The sequence below is a fragment of the Eucyclogobius newberryi genome, unplaced genomic scaffold (genome assembly GCF_026437365.1).
Source record: "Eucyclogobius newberryi isolate DKJ021-1_F unplaced genomic scaffold, fEucNew1.0.hap1 SCAF_244, whole genome shotgun sequence".
NCBI classification, from domain to species: Eukaryota; Metazoa; Chordata; class Actinopteri; order Gobiiformes; family Gobiidae; genus Eucyclogobius; species Eucyclogobius newberryi.
In genome coordinates, this window is record NW_027315884.1 from 63,694 (window position 1) to 87,158 (window position 23,465).

At 46.2% G+C, this 23,465-nt stretch overlaps 1 pseudogene; it reads left to right on the forward strand.

The window, feature by feature from the left end:
• The first annotated feature begins 178 nt into the window (after positions 1-178).
• On the forward strand, positions 179-18,459 carry LOC140372534 (uncharacterized; annotated as a pseudogene).
• Positions 18,460-23,465: the final 5,006 nt, after the last annotated feature.

The window sequence follows — 23,465 nt, forward strand, 5'->3', positions numbered from 1 at the left end:
CGACAACAATAACTTTAGCTTGACTTTCTATGTCACCTGAGGAGCTAATGTATGAAACACATTCTTAATCTGATATAAAGGATCCAAAAAGACTAGGACTTGTGGCACTCAGAGGAGGCCCCCCACACCGCTTTTATTTTGTTTTCTTTTCCCACCGGATGTGACGGAGTGTAGCTCTTCGGGAGCAAACCTCCTCCACACGCGTCTGCAGCTGGACTCTCTCGGCTTCATCTCTTGCTCTGGTTAAACACAAGAGCTCCAGCGGCTCCAGCTCAACACAGCCGGAGGTAAGAGGAGAATGACCTGATATTTGTACAGGAATGTGTTTCATTCACTTAGATCCAGCCTTTAGGACATAGTTTTCACTTGTGTGTGACGTTAGCTCGTCGGCTAACGCGACAGAGCTAAAAGAAGAACACAAATGAAAGTCAGACTCTGGTTGTTCTCCTCGTGTCTCTGAAGCTTCACGCGCCTGTTTGATCTGCTCAGTGAGACGTTTCAGTCAAAATTCAAAGCTCTGATGTTCTCTTTACCCGGCTCTCCACTCAACTCAGAGCAGTGTCCTCCCAGGACTTCATTTCAACCTTTAAACGTCTTTGTGCCGCGTCCGAGACTCTGGAGCTTTCCTTTTGGGATCCAGCTCATTATTGAGCACAACGATCACAAACGTCACATTCTGACCATCAACAGTGACGCAGTGGCTCTTCACGTGGGGCCCATGGAGGCCCCTGCGATGAGGGCATTTCATGGAGCTCTTCACAGATCTGGACAGGGCTCTGCTAGCTTAAAGCTGGCGCTCGCGGCCCTGGCGGCCAGTCTGTGGTACTGCACTCAACACCATCCAGAAAGTATTTACAGAGTGAAGAGCTCTGATTGGATGAGATGGTTCCAGAGCAGGGGCCCCCAACAGTTTGTGCACCACAGAGCGGTGTGCCAATTTATGTCGCGGTCAGGTTAACTTGCTCGGAAGTGGGCGGGGCTTAGGTTTCCGTTCGATTCAGTTCCATTATTAAAGGTTCCAGACCAAAAGATCATATTAAAGCCTAAAGAATAAGGTCTAAAGAATAAAGCTGTACGGTGGAAGCACCGAACGTCAAAGAAGGAGAGGAAGATGAAGAAGAGTCTCCCTGGAATAAAGCCGGTTGTTGTTGTTGTTGTTGTTTTATGGCGGTTGGCATCCATTGTTGCATTACCGCCAGACTTTATTCCTCAGACTTTTGGTCTCTGAAACAACAACAACTATTCTAGTCACAAAGACATATCATGACCTCATGGGCTTTGTAACACCAAAGCAATGGAAGGAGTTCTTTTACGGACTACGACAGTCTGAGGAATAAAGTCTGGCGGTAATGCAACAATTGGATGCCAACCGCCATAAAACAACAACAACAACAACTCACCACAGGCTGTAGGGGCCCTGCACGTGCTTCTGTGCATGACATGGTCCCGTGTAGGACTGATGGAGAACAATGACACCCGCAGTGTGTTTAATCCAGTCTGCTGTAGTTTGGTCTTGTTGCCGTCACGACACAGGAAGCAGCTCAAACTCTTGTAAAAGTAAAAACAGGGGATCGTGCAGCAGCTGCAGAATTCTGGCTCAGGAGACGTGTCCTCCAACATCCAGCTGACTCCTCGTCGGCTCCTCGTCTGCTCCTCGTCGGCTCCTCGTCTGCTCCTCGTCTGCTCCTCGTCTGGCTCCTCGTCTGGCTCCTCGTCTGCTCCTCGTCTGGCTCCTCGTCGGCTCCTCGTCTGGCTCCTCGTCTGGCTCCTCGTCTGCTCCTCGTCGGCTCCTCGTCGGCTCCTCGTCTGCTCCTCGTCGGCTCCTCGTCGGCTCCTCGTCTGCTCCTCGTCTGCTCCTCGTCTGCCTCCTCGTCTGCTCCTCGTCTGCCTCCTCGTCTGCTCCTCGTCTGGCTCCTCGTCTGCCTCCTCGTCTGCTCCTCGTCTGGCTCCTCGTCGGCTCCTCGTCTGCTCCTCGTCTGCTCCTCGTCGGCTCCTCGTCTGGCTCCTCGTCTGGCTCCTCGTCGGCTCCTCGTCTGCCTCCTCGTCTGCTCCTCGTCTGCTCCTCGTCGGCTCCTCGTCGGCTCCTCGTCTGCTCCTCGTCTGCTCCTCGTCTGCTCCTCGTCGCTCTCGTCTGCCTCGTCTGCCTCCTCGTCTGCCTCCTCGTCTGCCTCCTCGTCGGCTCCTCGTCTGGCTCCTCGTCGCTCCTCGTCGGCTCCTCGTCGGCTCCTCGTCGGCTCCTCGTCTGCTCCTCGTCTGCTCCTCGTCTGGCTCCTCGTCGGCTCCTCGCTCGGCTCCTCGTCTGCCTCCTCGTCTGCTCCTCGCTCTCGTCTGCTCCTCGTCGGCTCCTCGTCTGGCTCCTCGTCTGGCTCCTCGTCTGCTCCTCGTCGGCTCCTCGTCTGGCTCTCCTCGTCTGCTCCTCGTCTGGCTCCTCGTCGGCTCCTCGTCGGCTCCTCGTCGGCTCCTCGTCTGCTCCTCGCTCGTCGGCTCCTCGTCGGCTCCTCGTCGCTCCTCGTCTGCTCCTCGTCGCTCGCTCGTCTGCTCCTCGTCTGCTCCTCGTCGGCTCCTCGTCTGCTCCTCGTCTGCTCCTCGTCTGCTCCTCGTCGGCTCCTCGTCTGGCTCCTCGTCTGCTCCTCGTCTGCTCCTCGTCGGCTCCTCGTCTGGCTCTCTCGTCTGGCTCCTCGTCGCTCTCGTCTGGCTCCTCGTCGGCTCCTCGTCTGGCTCTCGTCTGCTCTCGTCTGCTCTCATCGTCTGCTCCTCGTCTGCTCCTCGTCGCTCGTCTGCTCCTCGTCTGGCTCCTCGTCTGGCTCCTCGTCTGGCTCCCGCTCGGCTCCTCGCTGGCTCCTCGTCGGCTCCTCGTCTGCTCCTCTCGGCTGCTCCTCTCGTCTGCTCCTCGTCGCTCGTCTGCTCCTCGTCGGCTCCTCGTCTGCTCCTCGTCGGCTCCTCGTCTGGCTCCTCGTCTGCTCCTCGTCGGCTCCTCGTCGGCTCCTCGTCTGCTCCTCGTCTGCTCCTCGTCGGCTCCTCGTCGGCTCCTCGTCTGCTCCTCGTCTGCTCCTCGTCTGCTCCTCGTCTGGCTCCTCGTCTGGCTCCTCGTCTGGCTCCTCGTCTGCTCCTCGTCGGCTCCTCGTCTGGCTCCTCGTCGGCTCCTCGTCTGGCTCCTCGTCGGCTCCTCGTCTGCTCCTCGTCTGGCTCCTCGTCTGCTCCTCGTCGGCTCCTCGTCGGCTCCTCGTCTGCTCCTCGTCGGCTCCTCGTCTGCTCCTCGTCGGCTCCTCGTCTGCTCCTCGTCGGCTCCTCGTCGGCTCCTCGTCTGCTCCTCGTCTGCTCCTCGTCTGGCTCCTCGTCTGGCTCCTCGTCTGCTCCTCGTCGGCTCCTCGTCTGGCTCCTCGTCTGGCTCCTCGTCTGCTCCTCGTCGGCTCCTCGTCTGGCTCCTCGTCGGCTCCTCGTCTGGCTCCTCGTCGGCTCCTCGTCTGCTCCTCGTCGGCTCCTCGTCTGCTCCTCGTCTGCTCCTCGTCGGCTCCTCGTCGGCTCCTCGTCTGCTCCTCGTCGGCTCCTCGTCGGCTCCTCGTCGGCTCCTCGTCGGCTCCTCGTCGGCTCCTCGTCTGCTCCTCGTCTGGCTCCTCGTCTGCTCCTCGTCGGCTCCTCGTCTGGCTCCTCGTCGGCTCCTCGTCTGGCTCCTCGTCGGCTCCTCGTCTGGCTCCTCGTCGGCTCCTCGTCTGCTCCTCGTCTGGCTCCTCGTCTGCTCCTCGTCGGCTCCTCGTCGGCTCCTCGTCGGCTCCTCGTCGGCTCCTCGTCTGCTCCTCGTCTGCTCCTCGTCTGGCTCCTCGTCTGCTCCTCGTCTGCTCCTCGTCTGCTCCTCGTCGGCTCCTCGTCGGCTCCTCGTCTGCTCCTCGTCTGCTCCTCGTCGGCTCCTCGTCTGGCTCCTCGTCTGCTCCTCGTCGGCTCCTCGTCTGGCTCCTCGTCGGCTCCTCGTCTGGCTCCTCGTCGGCTCCTCGTCTGCTCCTCGTCTGGCTCCTCGTCTGCTCCTCGTCGGCTCCTCGTCTGCTCCTCGTCGGCTCCTCGTCGGCTCCTCGTCTGCTCCTCGTCTGCTCCTCGTCTGGCTCCTCGTCTGGCTCCTCGTCTGCTCCTCGTCGGCTCCTCGTCTGGCTCCTCGTCGGCTCCTCGTCGGCTCCTCGTCTGCTCCTCGTCGGCTCCTCGTCTGCTCCTCGTCGGCTCCTCGTCTGCTCCTCGTCTGCTCCTCGTCGGCTCCTCGTCGGCTCCTCGTCGGCTCCTCGTCTGCTCCTCGTCGGCTCCTCGTCGGCTCCTCGTCGGCTCCTCGTCGGCTCCTCGTCTGCTCCTCGTCTGCTCCTCGTCGGCTCCTCGTCTGCTCCTCGTCTGGCTCCTCGTCTGGCTCCTCGTCTGCTCCTCGTCGGCTCCTCGTCTGGCTCCTCGTCGGCTCCTCGTCTGGCTCCTCGTCGGCTCCTCGTCTGCTCCTCGTCTGCTCCTCGTCTGGCTCCTCGTCTGCTCCTCGTCGGCTCCTCGTCTGCTCCTCGTCGGCTCCTCGTCGGCTCCTCGTCGGCTCCTCGTCGGCTCCTCGTCGGCTCCTCGTCGGCTCCTCGTCTGCTCCTCGTCTGCCTCCTCGTCTGCTCCTCGTCTGCTCCTCGTCTGCTCCTCGTCTGCTCCTCGTCGGCTCCTCGTCGGCTCCTCGTCTGCTCCTCGTCTGCTCCTCGTCTGCTCCTCGTCGGCTCCTCGTCGGCTCCTCGTCTGGCTCCTCGTCTGCTCCTCGTCGGCTCCTCGTCGGCTCCTCGTCTGCTCCTCGTCGGCTCCTCGTCTGCTCCTCGTCTGCTCCTCGTCGGCTCCTCGTCGGCTCCTCGTCGGCTCCTCGTCTGCTCCTCGTCGGCTCCTCGTCGGCTCCTCGTCGGCTCCTCGTCGGCTCCTCGTCGGCTCCTCGTCGGCTCCTCGTCGGCTCCTCGTCGGCTCCTCGTCGGCTCCTCGTCTGGCTCCTCGTCTGCTCCTCGTCGGCTCCTCGTCTGGCTCCTCGTCGGCTCCTCGTCTGGCTCCTCGTCGGCTCCTCGTCTGCTCCTCGTCTGGCTCCTCGTCTGCTCCTCGTCGGCTCCTCGTCTGCTCCTCGTCTGCTCCTCGTCGGCTCCTCGTCGGCTCCTCGTCGGCTCCTCGTCTGCCTCCTCGTCTGCTCCTCGTCTGGCTCCTCGTCTGCTCCTCGTCGGCTCCTCGTCGGCTCCTCGTCTGCTCCTCGTCTGCTCCTCGTCTGCTCCTCGTCTGCTCCTCGTCTGCTCCTCGTCTGCTCCTCGTCGGCTCCTCGTCTGCTCCTCGTCGGCTCCTCGTCGGCTCCTCGTCGGCTCCTCGTCTGCTCCTCGTCTGCCTCCTCGTCTGCTCCTCGTCTGGCTCCTCGTCTGCTCCTCGTCGGCTCCTCGTCGGCTCCTCGTCGGCTCCTCGTCTGCTCCTCGTCTGCTCCTCGTCGGCTCCTCGTCGGCTCCTCGTCGGCTCCTCGTCTGCTCCTCGTCGGCTCCTCGTCGGCTCCTCGTCGGCTCCTCGTCTGCTCCTCGTCTGCTCCTCGTCGGCTCCTCGTCGGCTCCTCGTCTGCTCCTCGTCGGCTCCTCGTCGGCTCCTCGTCTGCTCTCCAAAGACTTTTGTCTTTAACTCATTTTCTCTGGCTTGTGGTTCTACGTTTGATGCGACGCATCCGCGATGACGGATCATGTATGATGCAGTATCAGTTGTTCTCACGCAGGACAAGAGCAGAGATATAATATACTTCATTATATTCATTGGCAATTTCCTATAAGTCTTTTCTATATACTATATCCACAGACAAGCTCATTAGTATTCATGAGTGACAGGCCAAAGTTACGTAGGAGAAGATGTGTCACTGAGAGATTATTTCCAGTTCTTGTGCGGCCCGGTAGCAAACGCGTTGTGGGCCGGTACCGTTCCCGGACCCGGTGGTTGGGGACCACTATTCTATAGCATCTTTGAGGTGGGAGGGGCCATGTCATTTATGGCTTTGTAAATCAGGAGGAGGAGTTTAAATGTGATTCTAAACTGGACAGGAGCCAGTGAAGAGACTCCAGCACTGGTGTAATGTGCTCTCTTCTTTTTGTTCCTGTTAGTAATCTTGCTGCTGCATTTTGAACCAGTTAAAGCTTTTTATGGAGCTTTTAGGACCTGCTGTGAGCAGGAGTTACAGGAGAATCGAGACGTTACAAATGCAGGAGACGTTTCAGCTTCACTTTTAGGCTGGATTCTTCTGATTTGATCTTTATTACACAGATAAAAGAGTCTGTTTTACAGACTTGATTTATCTGAGCTTTAAATGAGACTCTGAGGTTTCTTACAGTAGAACTGGAGGCTTCAGATGTTTAGGACCAGCACAATGACCTCCAGCACAATGACCTCCAGCACAATGACCTCCAGCACAATGACCTCCAGCACAATGACCTCCAGCACAATGACCTCCAGCACAATGACCTCCAGCACAATGACCTTCAGCACAATGACCTTCAGCTCAATGACCTCCAGCACAATGACCTTCAGCACAATGACCTCCAGCACAATGACCTCCAGCACAATGACCTCCAGCACAATGACTTCCAGCACAATGACCTCCAGCACAATGACCTCCAGCACAATGACCTCCAGCACAATGACCTCCAGCACAATGACCTCCAGCACAATGACCTCTAGCACAATGACCTCCAGCACAATGACCTCCAGCACAATGACCTCCAGCACAATGACTTCCAGCACAATGACCTCCAGCACAATGACCTCCAGCACAATGACCTCCAGCACAATGACCTCCAGCACAATGACCTCCAGCACAATGACCTCAGCACAATGACCTCGGTTTGTTCAGGGTTAAGAAGCAGATCATTAAGTGTCCTCCAGGTTTTTACATCCTTCACACGAGCTCTAAGTCTCCTTGATCGCTCTGATCAGGTTCACGACTATCAAACACAAGGCTGTACTGTAGATTGAAATAAACTCAATTTATTCACTGTTCTTAACAGAAGTTACAACTTACAAATCACAAGCTACTAGCTACGAGCTACGAGCTAGCTGCTAAACTATAGTTTGACAGTTAACACACATTCATGTGTTTTACTTGAGGAACAACGTCTGAACAAGAGTGAGTCGAGTGTCGTCAGAGTCAGTCTGGGTCAAGCGGTCAAAGCAGCTGATACAAGTGTGTGGGCGGACCCACACGTGAAGGGGGCGGACCCACACGTGAAGGGGGCGGACCCACACGTGAAGGGGGCGGACCCACACGTGAAAGGGGCGGACCCACACGTGAAGGGGGAGGACCCACTCGTGAAGGGGGAGGACCCACACGTGAAGGGGGCGGACCCACACGTGAAGGGGCGGACCCACACGTGAAGGGGGCGGACCCACACGTGAAGGGGGCGGACCCACACGTGAAAGGGGCGGACCCACACGTGAAGGGGGCGGACCCACACGTGAAGGGGGCGGACCCACTCGTGAAGGGGGCGGACCCACACGTGAAGGGGGAGGACCCACACGTGAAGGGGCGGACCCACACGTGAAGGGGGCGGACCCACACGTGAAGGGGGCGGACCCACACGTGAAGGGGGCGGACCCACACGTGAAAGGGGCGTGTAGGATTTTGTTCGATTTAAAAGAAAAAAAGGGGGAGACTAATTAGCTCATTAAAGGACTGATAGTAAACAAGAGCTAGCTTGATAGAAAACTGTGGGCGGGGCTTACCACAGAATAGAATAAATGTCTGAGTTCCCGGTCTAAATTCGACATTGACTCTTGGATGAGAGTTGAAACGTCTAGTTTTTTCTAATAGATGAAACAACTGAACCTTTTTCTACAATTTACCCTTTTCAGTCCTTATTATGCAGACTTTGTACTTGTGAACTCTGGGGTACAGGGATAAGCAAGGGACAAAAGTCTTTATTTCACACTATTATTACTTGACATTGTCTTTTTTCTGTGTTCATGGCAGATCTAAAAGTCCAGAAGCAGAATGGGCTTCACCTGTGACCAGTGTGGAAAGACATGGAGCTCTGATTCTGCACTCGAAGAACACCACAGAACTCACACTGGAGACGGATCAACCCAGAGTGAAAACATGATAAACCACAGCAGAACCCACACTGGAGAAAGACCTTACAGCTGTGATGTTTGTGGTCACAGGTTCACACAAGAACATTCTCTCAAAGATCACAAGAGGATCCACACTGGAGAGAGGCCTTTTGAGTGTGACCAGTGTGGAACAACGTTTAGGACCAAAAGGCAGCTCTCAGAACACCAGCGTGTCCACAAAGATGAGAGGTCATACCAGTGTGACCAGTGTGAGAAGGCTTTTAGAAAATCCCAGAACCTCGCCAATCACTACCGCACCCACACGGGAGAGAAACCTTACAGCTGTGACCAGTGTGGGAAGAAGTTTACTCTGTCTTCCACTTATAAAATTCACCTGAGAGTCCACAGTGGAGAAAAGCCTTTCAGCTGTGATGTTTGTGAGAAAGAATTTTCCCACTCAAGCAACTTAGTATCACACATGAGGGTCCACACTGGAGAGAAACCTTACAGCTGTGACGTTTGTGAGAAGGTCTTTTCACACTCGAGTAGCTTAATATCACACATGAGAGTCCACACTGGGGAGAAGCCATTTGCCTGTGAAGAATGTGGAAAGACTTTTAAAACATCACAGGAAACCTCCAAGCACTCCCGAACCCACACTGGAGAGAAACCTTACAGCTGTGATGTTTGTGAGAGGGCATTTTCAAGCTCAAGCAACTTAGTGTCACACATGAGAATCCACACTGGAGAAAAACCTTACAGCTGTGAAGTTTGTGGTCAGAGGTTTAAACGGGAGTATTCTCTCAAACAGCACAAGAGCATCCACACTGGAGAGAAGCCTTTTGAGTGTGACCAGTGTGGGAAGGCTTTTAGAACCTCACAAAACCTCTCCAAGCACTACCGAACCCACAGCAGAGCTCAAACCATACAGCTGTGACCAGTGTGGCAGAGCTTTCAGGAAACCTGCTCATCTGAAGGAGAATGAGCTGCTGAGGCTGGATCATGTGAACCCAAAGTCCAACTCAGAAGCTGCAGATCAGGCTTCAGAGAGTCCAGACTGAGAAGTGCAGACCAGTGTGGATCCAGCACCAGCATTTGATTTCTTATTTTAATTTGATAATTTAAAAACTGTGTCCAAACAGTCGTGAAAGTAATCTGCCATTTTAGCCCCGGTTTTATGTCTTTAGTAAAAAATGCCGTTTTTCAGAATTCAAGTTGTATTGTAATATTATACTTTGTAACTTGTCCTATTTTTTTAAACAGTACTGGTACTCGTTCATATTGGTGTTCTCTTACATATTGGTGTACTCTGAACAACACAAGAGTGTTTTTCACTTGTTTGTCTCCACGGAGATGTCGTTGTTTTGCATGTTCCACAAGTGACATTTGGCATTAAACTTCTCTTGCATTTATCGAATTGTGTGTTTTTACTGGCCAAAAATACCTTTGAAAAACACACACAGCCGAATATTTCAGGTTTTGGGGGGGGGGGGGGGGAAACAAAAATGAGTTGAACGGAACTTGGTGGCGCCCCCTTCTGTCAGGTTTAGTTTAATCGGCAGCTCTACCTCTGGTAATGGAACGACACTAAAGAGTTCATGTGTGTAATTTTAGTCCAATACTTCTGATACTTTGAAAATGTTTTTTTAATCATTACTTTGTTTGGTGGTTTAGAACTAGTGTTAAATATGAATCAAGTGCACACACAATGTCTTACTCTCTAACTATTTTCTGTTTGAACAATTATTTGACATAATTGAAGGAGTTTTATTTGTCAAATCATAACATGTGTAATTTATATGTATTCTTCACAAAAGTTAAGGTTCACGTTACTGTCCCACACAGACACGTCAGTTCAAGTAAAGCAATGAAGGAAACAGACGTACTACTAAAGACAGAACAGTTGCTAGGTAACGGTTGTGGCTCTAACTCTGCTGCTCATGTCCAACCAGGAAGTACCGTTCTGAACTCCACCCACAATGGTCAAACTTGGGGAAAATAGAAAACGTTTTTAGTCAAATCTTAAATGTTCACCACGTTTTCCACTTGTATGAACAAATAAATAATACAGAACGTAAATGGAACAAAACGACCAGAAAATATGAATAAAAGATAAACAAGTGGATAAATACAAGCAAAATCACGACATGTTCAAACGTGTCCATTTCCAAATGAATCTGAAGCTCAATGTTTCATATTCTGTCACACAGCGACGAAGGTAAACCCCGCCTACTTTTTCTTCTGGCAGTTGTTCAGTTTTGAACCGGAAACGTGGCTTTTTCCTTGTCTTATAAATCTAGAGAGAGTTTTATTCCATCATCAAACAGAGTCTGGAACAGAGAGAGAAATCTGGGAAAAACATTCATTTTTATAGTTTCAATCCTTTGACTTTGGGATAAGGATCTATTTTTATAGTTGTAAAAATTGTTGATAGATCTTTATGGAGTAACACACCTGAATATCTCAGCGAATCTGTTTGCCACTTAAATGGTTGGGTCTTTCTGAAGGTCAAAGGGGCTCCAAAAAAAACAACATCAATTTTTTATTGTATATTTAGTTTAAATCCAGACATTGAACCCATTTTTTGAAGAAAATTCATCACGTTGGTATGAAAATATCTGGTTTAGTCCAATATAATGGACCATCCATTGCGTAGCAGGCAGTTTTATGTTCCGTCCCACATCGTAACCCCTTGAATGGTTTTTGATCGTCTCATAAATCGGGCCGATGGTTCCAGAGCAAACAAGAGGAGAGACCAGGCACAGCCCTGTCCGACCCCCTTTCAGTGGTCAGTGGATTTGTCAGACGAACATTGATATTAATTGTTGATGTTGCATCGTAAAGAGCCCCAAATGTTTTTAGTATGAAATTGTCGAATTGAAATGTTTTTATCACTTTAAATAAATAAGTCCAGACTTTTTCTACCATCTTTGTTTAGTTTAGTGTTTGTGTTTGTGTGTGTCTCATTGTGTGTAAAGATGGTCTTATGTCGTCTTGTGTGTGTCTCATTGTGTGTAAAGATGGTCTTATGTCGTCTTGTGTGTCTCATTGTGTGTAAAGATGGTCTTATGTCCTCTTGTGTGTGTCTCATTGTGTGTAAAGATGGTCTTATGTCTCTTGTGTGTGTCTCATTGTGTGTAAAGATGGTCTTATGTCTCTTGTGTGTGTCTCATTGTGTGTAAAGATGGTCTTATGTCGTCTTGTGTGTCTCATTGTGTGTAAAGATGGTCTTATGTCTCTTGTGTGTGTCTCATTGTGTGTAAAGATGGTCTTATGTCTCTTGTGTGTGTCTCATTGTGTGTAAAGATGGTCTTATGTCGTCTTGTGTGTGTCTCATTGTGTGTAAAGATGGTCTTATGTCGTCTTGTGTGTGTCTCATTGTGTGTCAAGATGGTCTTATGTCTCTTGTGTCTTTGTGGATTGGTTTGGGTTTCATTCTTTTCGAAATAATTGAGGTGAATAAACGTCACATTCAGAAGAGAAATAGTCTCTATGAGGCACAGTCCAGTCGCTCCTTCACTTCTTTTGGTAAAATACGTGACACTGGCGCCCCCTAGTGTTCATCTCCTCCACGTGTCATTATAAACACGTGACACTGGCGCCCCCTAGTGTTCATCTCCTCCACGTGTCATTATAAACATGTGACACTGGAGCCCCCTAGTGTTCATCTCCTCCACGTGTCATTATAAACATGTGACACTGGAGCCCCCTAGTGTTCATCTCCTCCACGTGTCATTATAAACATGTGACACTGGCGCCCCCTCGTGTTCATCTCCTCCACGTGTCCTTCAGTGCTAGAGTCTTCATTCTTGCACATACTTAGTTGGGGGTAAAGGTGTTTGTGATACCCGGATACTAAAAATACTATAATAACGTGAATTATACTTTATAAGTCGTGTGATTAAGAAACTGTTGAAAAAGTCCTTGATTTTTTAAAGATAAATATATATAAACCACCTATAAAGGATTGACTTGAGAAAGTAATGACACCTGGAGACTAAATCTACTTTAATAACTTGTATTTCACTTTTTTATTCATAAATGTGTCATAACATATTTTTAAACAAACGCTGGCCCCTGCAACCGTATTTTACAGACGGTCCCTAACTTAGGGGTCCTCCTGCAGGACCCACACGCTGCTCCTGCAGGAGGGGCACAACTTAACCATGTAGTTATCGTGAATTAATCATTTATCCCCGCTTTTATTTTGTTTTCTTTTCCCACCGGATGTGACGGAGTGTAGCTCTTCGGGAGCAAACCTCCTCCACACGCGTCTGCAGCTGGACTCTCTCGGCTTCATCTCTTGCTCTGGTTAAACACAAGAGCTCCAGCGGCTCCAGCTCAACACAGCCGGAGGTAAGAGGAGAATGACCTGATATTTGTACAGGAATGTGTTTCATTCACTTAGATCCAGCCTTTAGGACATAGTTTTCACTTGTGTGTGACGTTAGCTCGTCGGCTAACGCGACAGAGCTAAAAGAAGAACACAAATGAAAGTCAGACTCTGGTTGTTCTCCTCGTGTCTCTGAAGCTTCACGCGCCTGTTTGATCTGCTCAGTGAGACGTTTCAGTCAAAATTCAAAGCTCTGATGTTCTCTTTACCCGGCTCTCCACTCAACTCAGAGCAGTGTCCTCCCAGGACTTCATTTCAACCTTTAAACGTCTTTGTGCCGCGTCCGAGACTCTGGAGCTTTCCTTTTGGGATCCAGCTCATTATTGAGCACAACGATCACAAACGTCACATTCTGACCATCAACAGTGACGCAGTGGCTCTTCACGTGGGGCCCATGGAGGCCCCTGCGATGAGGGCATTTCATGGAGCTCTTCACAGATCTGGACAGGGCTCTGCTAGCTTAAAGCTGGCGCTCGCGGCCCTGGCGGCCAGTCTGTGGTACTGCACTCAACACCATCCAGAAAGTATTTCTTCTACAAGAACAAGTGAAGACTAAAGTGCAGCTGCATGTTTACTATTTTGGGTCATTCACGTTTTCTCTTTTTCTCTCACACGCATTTAGTGCTTTTCCCCAGAATGTTTTACAGTTTAAATATGCCTCGTACGGAGTTTCATGTTCCTCCAAAGATGATTTAATGTACTTTCAATATTAACAAAGGTACATGTACCATAAACACACTATTACATAATGTATAAGTCTAAACACACTATTACATGTGTATAAGTCTAAACACACTATTACATGTGTATAAGTCTAAACACACTATTACATGTGTATAAGTCTAAACACACTATTACATGTGTATAAGTCTAAACACGCTATTACATGTGTATAAGTCTAAACACACTATTACATGGTGTATAAGTCTAAACACACTATTACATGGTGTATAAGTCTAAACACACTATTACATGGTGTATAAGTCTAAACACACTATTACATGTGTATAAGTCTAAACACACTATTACATGTGTATAAGTCTAAACACACTATTACATGTGTATAAGTCTAAACACACTATTACATGTGTATAAGTCTAAACACACTATTACATGGTGTATAAGCCTAAACACACTATTACATGTGTATAAGTTTAAACATACTATTACATGTGTATAAGCCTAAACATACTATTACATGTGTATAAGTCTAAACATACTATTACATGGTGTATAAGTCTAAACACACTATTACATGGTGTATAAGTCTAAACACACTATTACATGGTGTATAAGTCTAAACACACTATTACATGTGTATAAGTCTAAACACACTATTACATGTGTATAAGTCTAAACACACTATTACATGTGTATAAGTCTAAACACACTATTACATGTGTATAAGCCTAAACACACTATTACATGTGTATAAGTCTAAACACGCTATTACACGGTGTATAAGTCTAAACACGCTATTACACGGTGTATAAGTCTAAACACGCTATTACACGGTGTATAAGTCTAAACATACTATTACATGTGTATAAGTCTAAACACGCTATTACATGTGTATAAGTCTAAACACACTATTACATGGTGTATAAGTCTAAACACACTATTACATGGTGTATAAGTCTAAACACACTATTACATGGTGTATAAGTCTAAACACACTATTACATGTGTATAAGTCTAAACACGCTATTACATGGTGTATAAGTCTAAACATACTATTACATGTGTATAAGTCTAAACACACTATTACATGGTGTATAAGTCTAAACACACTATTACATGTGTATAAGTCTAAACACACTATTACATGGTGTATAAGTCTAAACATACTATTACATGTGTATAAGTCTAAACACGCTATTACATGTGTATAAGTCTAAACACGCTATTACATGTGTATAAGTCTAAACACACTATTACATGGTGTATAAGTCTAAACACACTATTACATGTGTATAAGTCTAAACACGCTATTACATGTGTATAAGTCTAAACACACTATTACATGTGTATAAGTCTAAACACACTATTACATGGTGTATAAGTCTAAACATACTATTACATGGTGTATAAGTCTAAACACGCTATTACATGTGTATAAGTCTAAACACACTATTACATGTGTATAAGTCTAAACACACTATTACATGTGTATAAGCCTAAACACACTATTACATGGTGTATAAGTTTAAACACGCTATTACATGGTGTATAAGTCTAAACACACTATTACATGGTGTATAAGTCTAAACACACTATTACATGTGTATAAGTCTAAACACACTATTACATGTGTATAAGTCTAAACACGCTATTACATGGTGTATAAGTCTAAACACACTATTACATGTGTATAAGTCTAAACACACTATTACATGTGTATAAGTCTAAACACACTATTACATGTGTATAAGTCTAAACACACTATTACATGGTGTATAAGTCTAAACACACTATTACATGTGTATAAGTCTAAACACACTATTACATGTGTATAAGTCTAAACACACTATTACATGGTGTATAAGTCTAAACACACTATTACATGGTGTATAAGTCTAAACACACTATTACATGTGTATAAGTCTAAACACACTATTACATGTGTATAAGTCTAAACACACTATTACATGGTGTATAAGCCTAAACATACTATTACATGTGTATAAGTCTAAACACACTATTACATGGTGTATAAGTCTAAACACACTATTACATGGTGTATAAGTCTAAACATACTATTACATGTGTATAAGTCTAAACATACTATTACATGTATATAAGTCTAAACACACTATTACATGGTGTATAAGCCTAAACACACTATTACATGGTGTATAAGCCTAAACACACTATTACATGGTGTATAAGTCTAAACACACTATTACATGTGTATAAGTCTAAACATACTATTACATGTGTATAAGTCTAAACACACTATTACATGGTGTATAAGTCTAAACATACTATTTCATGTGTATAAGTCTAAACACACTATTACATGTGTATAAGTCTAAACACGCTATTACATGGTGTATAAGTCTAAACACGCTATTACATGGTGTATAAGTCTAAACACGCTATTACATGGTGTATAAGTCTAAACACGCTATTACATGGTGTATAAGTCTAAACACGCTATTACATGTGTATAAGTCTAAACACGCTATTACATGGTGTATAAGCCTAAACACACTATTACATGGTGTATAAGTCTAAACACGCTATTACATGGTGTATAAGTCTAAACACGCTATTACATGGTGTATAAGTCTAAACACGCTATTACATGTGTATAAGTCTAAACACGCTATTACATGTGTATAAGTCTAAACACGCTATTACATATGTATAAGTCTAAACACTCTATTACATGGTGTATAAGTCTAAACACACTATTACATGTGTATAAGTCTAAACACTATTACATGGTGTATAAGTCTAAACACACTATTACATGGTGTATAAGTCTAAACACACTATTACATGGTGTATAAGTCTAAACACGCTATTACATGTGTATAAGTCTAAACACACTATTACATGGTGTATAAGTCTAAACACACTATTACATGTGTATAAGTCTAAACACACTATTACATGGTGTATAAGTCTAAACACACTATTACATGTGTATAAGTCTAAACACACTATTACATGGTGTATAAGTCTAAACATACTATTACATGGTGTATAAGTCTAAACACGCTATTACATGTGTATAAGTCTAAACACGCTATTACATGGTGTATAAGCCTAAACACGCTATTACATGGTGTATAAGTCTAAACACACTATTACATGTGTATAAGTCTAAACACACTATTACATGTGTATAAGTCTAAACACGCTATTACATGTGTATAATTCTAAACACGCTATTACATGGTGTATAAGTCTAAACATACTATTACATGGTGTATAAGTCTAAACACGCTATTACATGGTGTATAAGTCTAAACACGCTATTACATGGTGTATAAGTCTAAACATACTATTACATGGTGTATAAGTCTAAACACGCTATTACATGGTGTATAAGTCTAAACACGCTATTACATGGTGTATAAGTCTAAACACACTATTACATGTGTATAAGCCTAAACACACTATTACACCATGTAATAGTGTGTTTATGGTGCTTGTACCTTTGTAGATATTCAAGGTACATTAAATCATCCTTGGAGGAAAATTAAACCCCGTATGAGGCATATTTACCCTTTAAAACATTCTGTGGAGAGCACTGGCATATTTAGAATTCTTATCTTAAAAACCCAAATCAATGCAGAAGTTCATTTGTAGCTGAATTGACGAGTGTCATGACTCATCACATGTAGAAATCCTCTTCTCTTGTCGATCTGGAGCTTTGTCACGTCTGTAAAATGTTCGGGTTTTCCTCTGACCTTTAATGTGTCCGTCCCGGAGCGCAACAATAAACATCTTAAATGTTATAACGCTGCCAGTGCGGACTTTGCTGGTGCATGCTGGGATAGCGTGACGTCACGTGCAGGAGCTCCAGAGGCTCTTTTCACGATTGGCCCAGTTAGTTCCGACTGCAGTAAAAGTGCAGATCTTCACTTTTCACTCCATTCATCAGGCGATACGTTCATAATGGTATCGACAAAACCCGCTCAGACCCCATCAGTGTTGAAAGTCTTTATTTCACACTATTATTACTTGACATTGTCTTTTTTCTGTGTTCATGGCAGATCTAAAAGTCCAGAAGCAGAATGGGCTTCACCTGTGACCAGTGTGGAAAGACATGGAGCTCTGATTCTGCACTCGAAGAACACCACAGAACTCACACTGGAGACGGATCAACCCAGAGTGAAAACATGATAAACCACAGCAGAACCCACACTGGAGAAAGACCTTACAGCTGTGATGTTTGTGGTCACAGGTTCACACAAGAACATTCTCTCAAAGATCACAAGAGGATCCACACTGGAGAGAGGCCTTTTGAGTGTGACCAGTGTGAGAAGGCTTTTAGAAAATCACTGAACCTCGCCAATCACTACCGCACCCACACAGGAGAGAAACCTTACAGCTGTGACCAGTGTGGTAAGAAGTTTACTCTGTCTTCCACTTACAAAACTCACATGAGAACCCACACTGGAGAAAAGCCTTTCAGCTGTGATGTTTGTGAGAAAGAATTTTCACACTCAAGCACCTTAGTATCACACATGAGGGTCCACACTGGAGAGAAACCTTACAGCTGTGACATTTGTGAGAAGGTCTTTTCACACTTAAGTAGTTTAGTATCACACATGAGAGTCCACACTGGGGAGAAGCCATTTGCCTGTGAAGAATGTGGAAAGACTTTTAAAACATCACAGGAAACCTCCAAGCACTCCCGAACCCACACTGGAGAGAAACCTTACAGCTGTGATGTTTGTGAGAGGGCATTTTCAAGCTCAAGCAACTTAGTGTCACACATGAGAATCCACACTGGAGAAAAACCTTACAGCTGTGAAGTTTGTGGTCAGAGGTTTAAACGGGAGTATTCTCTCAAACAGCACAAGAGCATCCACACTGGAGAGAAGCCTTTTGAGTGTGACCAGTGTGGGAAGGCTTTTAGAACCTCACAAAACCTCTCCAAGCACTACCGAACCCACAGCAGAGCTCAAACCATACAGCTGTGACCAGTGTGGCAGAGCTTTCAGGAAACCTGCTCATCTGAAGGAGAATGAGCTGCTGAGGCTGGATCATGTGAACCCAAAGTCCAACTCAGAAGCTGCAGATCAGGCTTCAGAGAGTCCAGACTGAGAAGTGCAGACCAGTGTGGATCCAGCACCAGCATTTGATTTCTTAACAGATGTTTAAATAATAGTGTGTCTTTATTGTAATTTGATGATTTTTTTAAACAGTATAAAAATATCAGTAGTGAAAGTCATCTGCCCTTTTAGTCTCGAGATTATGTCTTTAGCAAAAAGGCCGTTTCTCAGAACTATTACTTTAAAAAAAAGAAAACTTTTCCTATTTTTTTTTTAACAGTGCCCTTTCTTATTGGTTCACGTGTAAATGTCCTGTTTGAGTGTTGGTCTCCATGGAGATGTCATTATTTTACATGTCATGTTCCACAATTTGGTATTAAACAAATTGCATCGGACAAATTGAAGGTGTAATGTATTTGTCAAATCATAACTTGTGTGATTTATATGAATTCTTAACAGAAGGTGAGGTTCACGTTACTGTTGACATAAGACCTGTACAGGAACCTCCGGCACCACATGACTCTCAGTGTAAGACCTGTACAGGAACCTCCGGCACCACATGACTCTCAGTATAAGACCTGTACAGGAACCTCAGGCACCACATGACTCTCAGTATTAGACCTGTACAGGAACCCCCGGCACCACATGACTCTCAGTATGAGACCTGTACAGGAACCTCAGGCACCACATGACTCTCAGTATTAGACCTGTACAGGAACCCCCGGCACCTCATGACTCTCAGTGTAAGACCTGTACAGGAACCCCCGGCACCACATTACTCTCAGTGTAAGACCTGTACAGGAACCTCAGGCACCACATGACTCTCAGTATTAGACCTGTACAGGAACCCCCGGCACCTCATGACTCTCAGTGTAAGACCTGTACAGGAACCCCCGGCACCTCATGACTCTCAGTGTAAGACCTGTACAGGAACCCCCGGCACCACATTACTCTCAGTATAAGACCTGTACAGGAACCCCCGGCACCACATGACTCTCAGTGTAAGACCTGTACAGGAACCTCAGGCACCACATGACTCTCAGTATAAGACCTGTACAGGAACCCCCGGCACCACATGACTCTCAGTATAAGACCTGTACAGGAACCCCCGGCACTACATGACTCTCAGTATAAGACCATTGAGCTTCAGATTCTGGATCACACCAGCAACGCTCTGATTGGACCTGAAATTAAGTCATTTTTCAAACAAGGTAAACCCCTCCTCCTTTTTCTTTAGATAATTGTATAGTTTTAAATCAGATTCCAGGTTTCTTACCACATAAATATAGAGATTGTTTTATTCCAGTCATCAAACAGCTGGGTTGGGGATGGGAATCTGAAGAGTCTGGAACAGAAAGGGAAAACTGGGCAAAACATATTTTTTTTTGTTTCAATCCTTTGATTTAGACTTAAGTCTGGGATCAGAGTCCCTTTTTCAAGATCTTTTTAATAGTATTAAAAGAGGGATATCATTTTTCCCCAAAATAGTTGATAGTTCTTTATAGAGTCTAAATATCATCTAAAATATCTAAGAGAATCTGTTTGCCATTTAAATGTGTAAGTCTTTTTAAAGGACAGTGGAGGGCGCCAGAAATGTGTACATTTAACCTGTTCACGCCCACCGGCCACGGGCGAAAACCAGACTTCAAAAGTTCTATTACATCATCACTTTTATTTTCGTTGTCAATACCAGCAAGTTAAACATAATTTTAAAGATTATTTTCTCAACAAAACGAATATGTCATTGATTGAATAATACGCCCCAAGAAGCAATTACCAATAGTTTGTCATAAAGTCTCAACTTTTCATCAAAATGTCTTATCTATTTTGCAAATTATGACGGACTCATCGACGTTCAATCCTTCAGTAAGTGGACTCGTTCTGTCCAATCCACAGAAAAACAATATCTACTTGTATTTTTCCTGAAGTTTTCCGATTTTGAGACATTGTCAAGTAAACAACGTTTTCTTCTGTGAAAATATTCACAACAAACGGTCGTCCGGCGCATTTCTCCGTCCATAACAAATGACCTGTTTGACTTATAAGATGGTGTTTGGCATCGATCTTTTCTTCAGACTGTTACCTACAGAATGAACCATCCACAAATATTTCTGTCCACGGGTTTGTTTTTTACAGCCTCGCGCGTTTTATTTTATTTACATCTACATTGCGTCGGCTTAAGATGACGTAGAACATTTTGAGTGACATATTATTCTAGCCAATGAGCCAAGCTTTCGAACAGTGGGTGGGTTTTAGTAAAGAGCCAGAACTTGTGTTTACAATTCAGATGCACAAAGACAAGTCAAGAGCCGTTTTTTTCGGCCTGAGGCGACAAGACATTACGCATCACATTTTCTGATTTTGTTTGATTGTTGTTTTTTGTCCTTTTGGACACGCATTTTGTTGGATATATGTACAGATATAGGCACAGTTGGCACATATTTGGATCACTTGTTCCAAATATACTTTTTGACACAAAAAGGTCAACAGCACCAAAATGCCTGTTCCTAGAGATCTGAAACTTGACACAGTTGTTGTCATGACAACATCATGTACAGTGAACAGCATATGCACACAATGAAGTATGTCATGCTCAGGACCATTACAAATTGACAATATTCAGGCGAGATTGAAAAAAGGATGTATTTTGTATGTTTGGGCTTCTGTAGTGTAAGTTCTGAAGCCCTGACAGTGTGACATCTGCACATCTGCAGAAACTAGAAGGCCTAAGCTTTCCCATGATGCATCACACTCACATGTGGAACGTAAGATCCTCTTTTAATAAGCAATGCCATTTGGGTCCAACCATTGTGCACAGGGCCAAATGGTTGTATCCAGACATTGGACCAATTTTTCTTTTGAAGAAAATGCATCACATTAGAAATGAAAATGTCCGCCTGAACCTCCTTTCTAGAGTCAGTGAACCTGTCAGATGACCATCGATTTTAATTCTTGATGTTGGACTATTTTAAAGAGCCCCAATATTTTTTTATAATTAAATTGTCAATCCCCTCCTTGAACTGACACCTTAACGTGGTGGAGGCGTTTGAGCACCCGACTGATCCCAGGAGCCATGTTGTCAGGGGCTTTAAGCCCCTGGTAGGGTCTCCCAAGGCAAACAAGTCCTAGGTGACGGTAAGACCAAGAACGGTTCAGAAGCTCCTTATGAACAGACACCAAGGCCAGTTACATCGCCCGGATTGGCGTTACCGGGGCCCCATCCTGGAGCCAGGCCTGGGGTAAGTGTCCGGTGTCTGGTGGCCGGGCAAAGCCTGAACGAGCGACGTGGGGCCATCCTGGACCTTCTTGGAGTTCCTGGGAGGGGTACTGGACTGTGCACTAACCGGTGACTCCGCTGTTCTACTGGGGGACTTCAACGCCCACGTGGGCAATGACAGTGACACCTGGAGAGGGGTGGTGTTCAGTTATTGGACTTCTGTGCCACGGATTGTCAATGACGAACACCATGTTCAAGCACAAGGTCCATCAGTGAACGTGGCACCAGGACACCATAGGCCGGAGTACAAGAGATGTAGAGCACCACTTGGTGGTGAGTTGGATCCGCTGGCGCAGGAGGAAGCCGGACAGACTTGGCAGACCCAAGCGCATTGTGAGGGTCTGTTGGGAACGTCTTGCAGAGCCCTCTGTCAGTAGGGTCTTCAACTCACACCTCGAGGAGAGCTTCTCCCATGTCCCGGGGGACGCTGGGGACATTGAGTCCGAGTGGACCATGTTCTCCACCTCCATTGTTGATGCGGCTGCTCGGAGCTGTGGTCTGTTAGACATAAGTAAAAAACCTGTAAACCACTGAAGTAAATGTTTTATTCAGAGATGAACTGGTCCAATGAGCTTGTGGTTTCATGTTGTCCTCAGATGCTCTGAGCTGAGGCTGATGTCTGATGTTTGAGAACAGACTTTTGACTTGTGCGTGACGTCCAATCAGTGAGAAGTTTCCTAAAAGAGACGCTGAAAATGTCCAAGAACATTATCAATCAATCAAAATGTATTTGTCTCAGAGGCAATAACAACAATCATGAATCAAAAAAGCATGAGTGAAAATTATTTCATTAATTATTATCCTTTATTTAACCAGATTTTTCAATTGTAAAAAACACTGGACTCGTGCCTCTTAACTGGTTAAATAAAGAAATAAATTCTTCTCTCTTGTGTCGTGCCTTAAAGTTCAATAAAAACTCATCGTGTCAAACATCAGATTCTGGCCGAGCTCTAGGTTTAAACGAGACAAACCACAAACGATGAAGAGATAAAAATGTGTCAAAAACAGGAAACTTTCAAAGACCAGACTCAGACCGGTTTTAGACCTGGTTCAGTCCTGGTTTAGTCCTGCTTTAGTCCTGCTTTAGTCCTGGTTTAGACCTTGTTTAGACCTTGTTTAGTGCTGCTTTAGTCCTGGTTTAGTCCTGCTTTAGTCCTGCTTTAGTCCTGGTTTAGACCTTGTTTAGACCTTGTTTAGTGCTGCTTTAGTCCTGGTTTAGTCCTGCTTTAGTCCTGCTTTAGTCCTGGTTTAGACCTTGTTTAGTGCTGCTTTAGTCCTGCTTTAGTCCTGCTTTAGTCCTGCTTTAGTCCTGGTTTAGTCCTGGTTTAGTGCTGCTTTAGTCCTGCTTTAGTCCTGCTTTAGTCCTGCTTTAGTCCTGGTTTAGTCCTGGTTTAGTCCTGCTTTAGTCCTGCTTTAGTCCTGCTTTAGTCCTGCTTTAGTCCTGGTTTAGTCCTGGTTTAGTCCTGGTTTAGTCCTGGTTTAGTCCTGCTTTAGTCCTGCTTTAGTCCTGGTTTAGACCTTGTTTAGTGCTGCTTTAGTCCTGCTTCAGTCCAGGTTTAGTCCTGGTTTAGTCCTGGTTTAGTCCTGGTTTAGTCCTGGTTTAGTCCTGGTTTAGTCCTGGTTCAGTCCTGGTTTAGACCTGGTTTAGACCTGGTTTAGTCCTGGTTTAGACCTGGTTTAGACCTGGTTTAGTCCTGGTTTAGTCCTGGTTTAGTCCTTGTTCAGTCCTGGTTTAGACCTGGTTTAGTCCTGGTTTAGTCCTGGTTTAGTCCTGCTTTAGTCCTGGTTTAGTCCTGGTTCAGTCCTGGTTTAGACCTGGTTTAGACCTGGTTTAGTCCTGGTTTAGACCTGGTTTAGACCTGGTTTAGTCCTGGTTTAGTCCTGCTTCAGTCCTGGTTTAGACCTTGTTTAGTGCTGCTTTAGTCCTGCTTCAGTCCAGGTTTAGTCCTGGTTTAGACCTGGTTTAGTCCTGGTTTAGTCCTGCTTTAGTCCTGGTTTAGTCCTGGTTTAGACCTGGTTT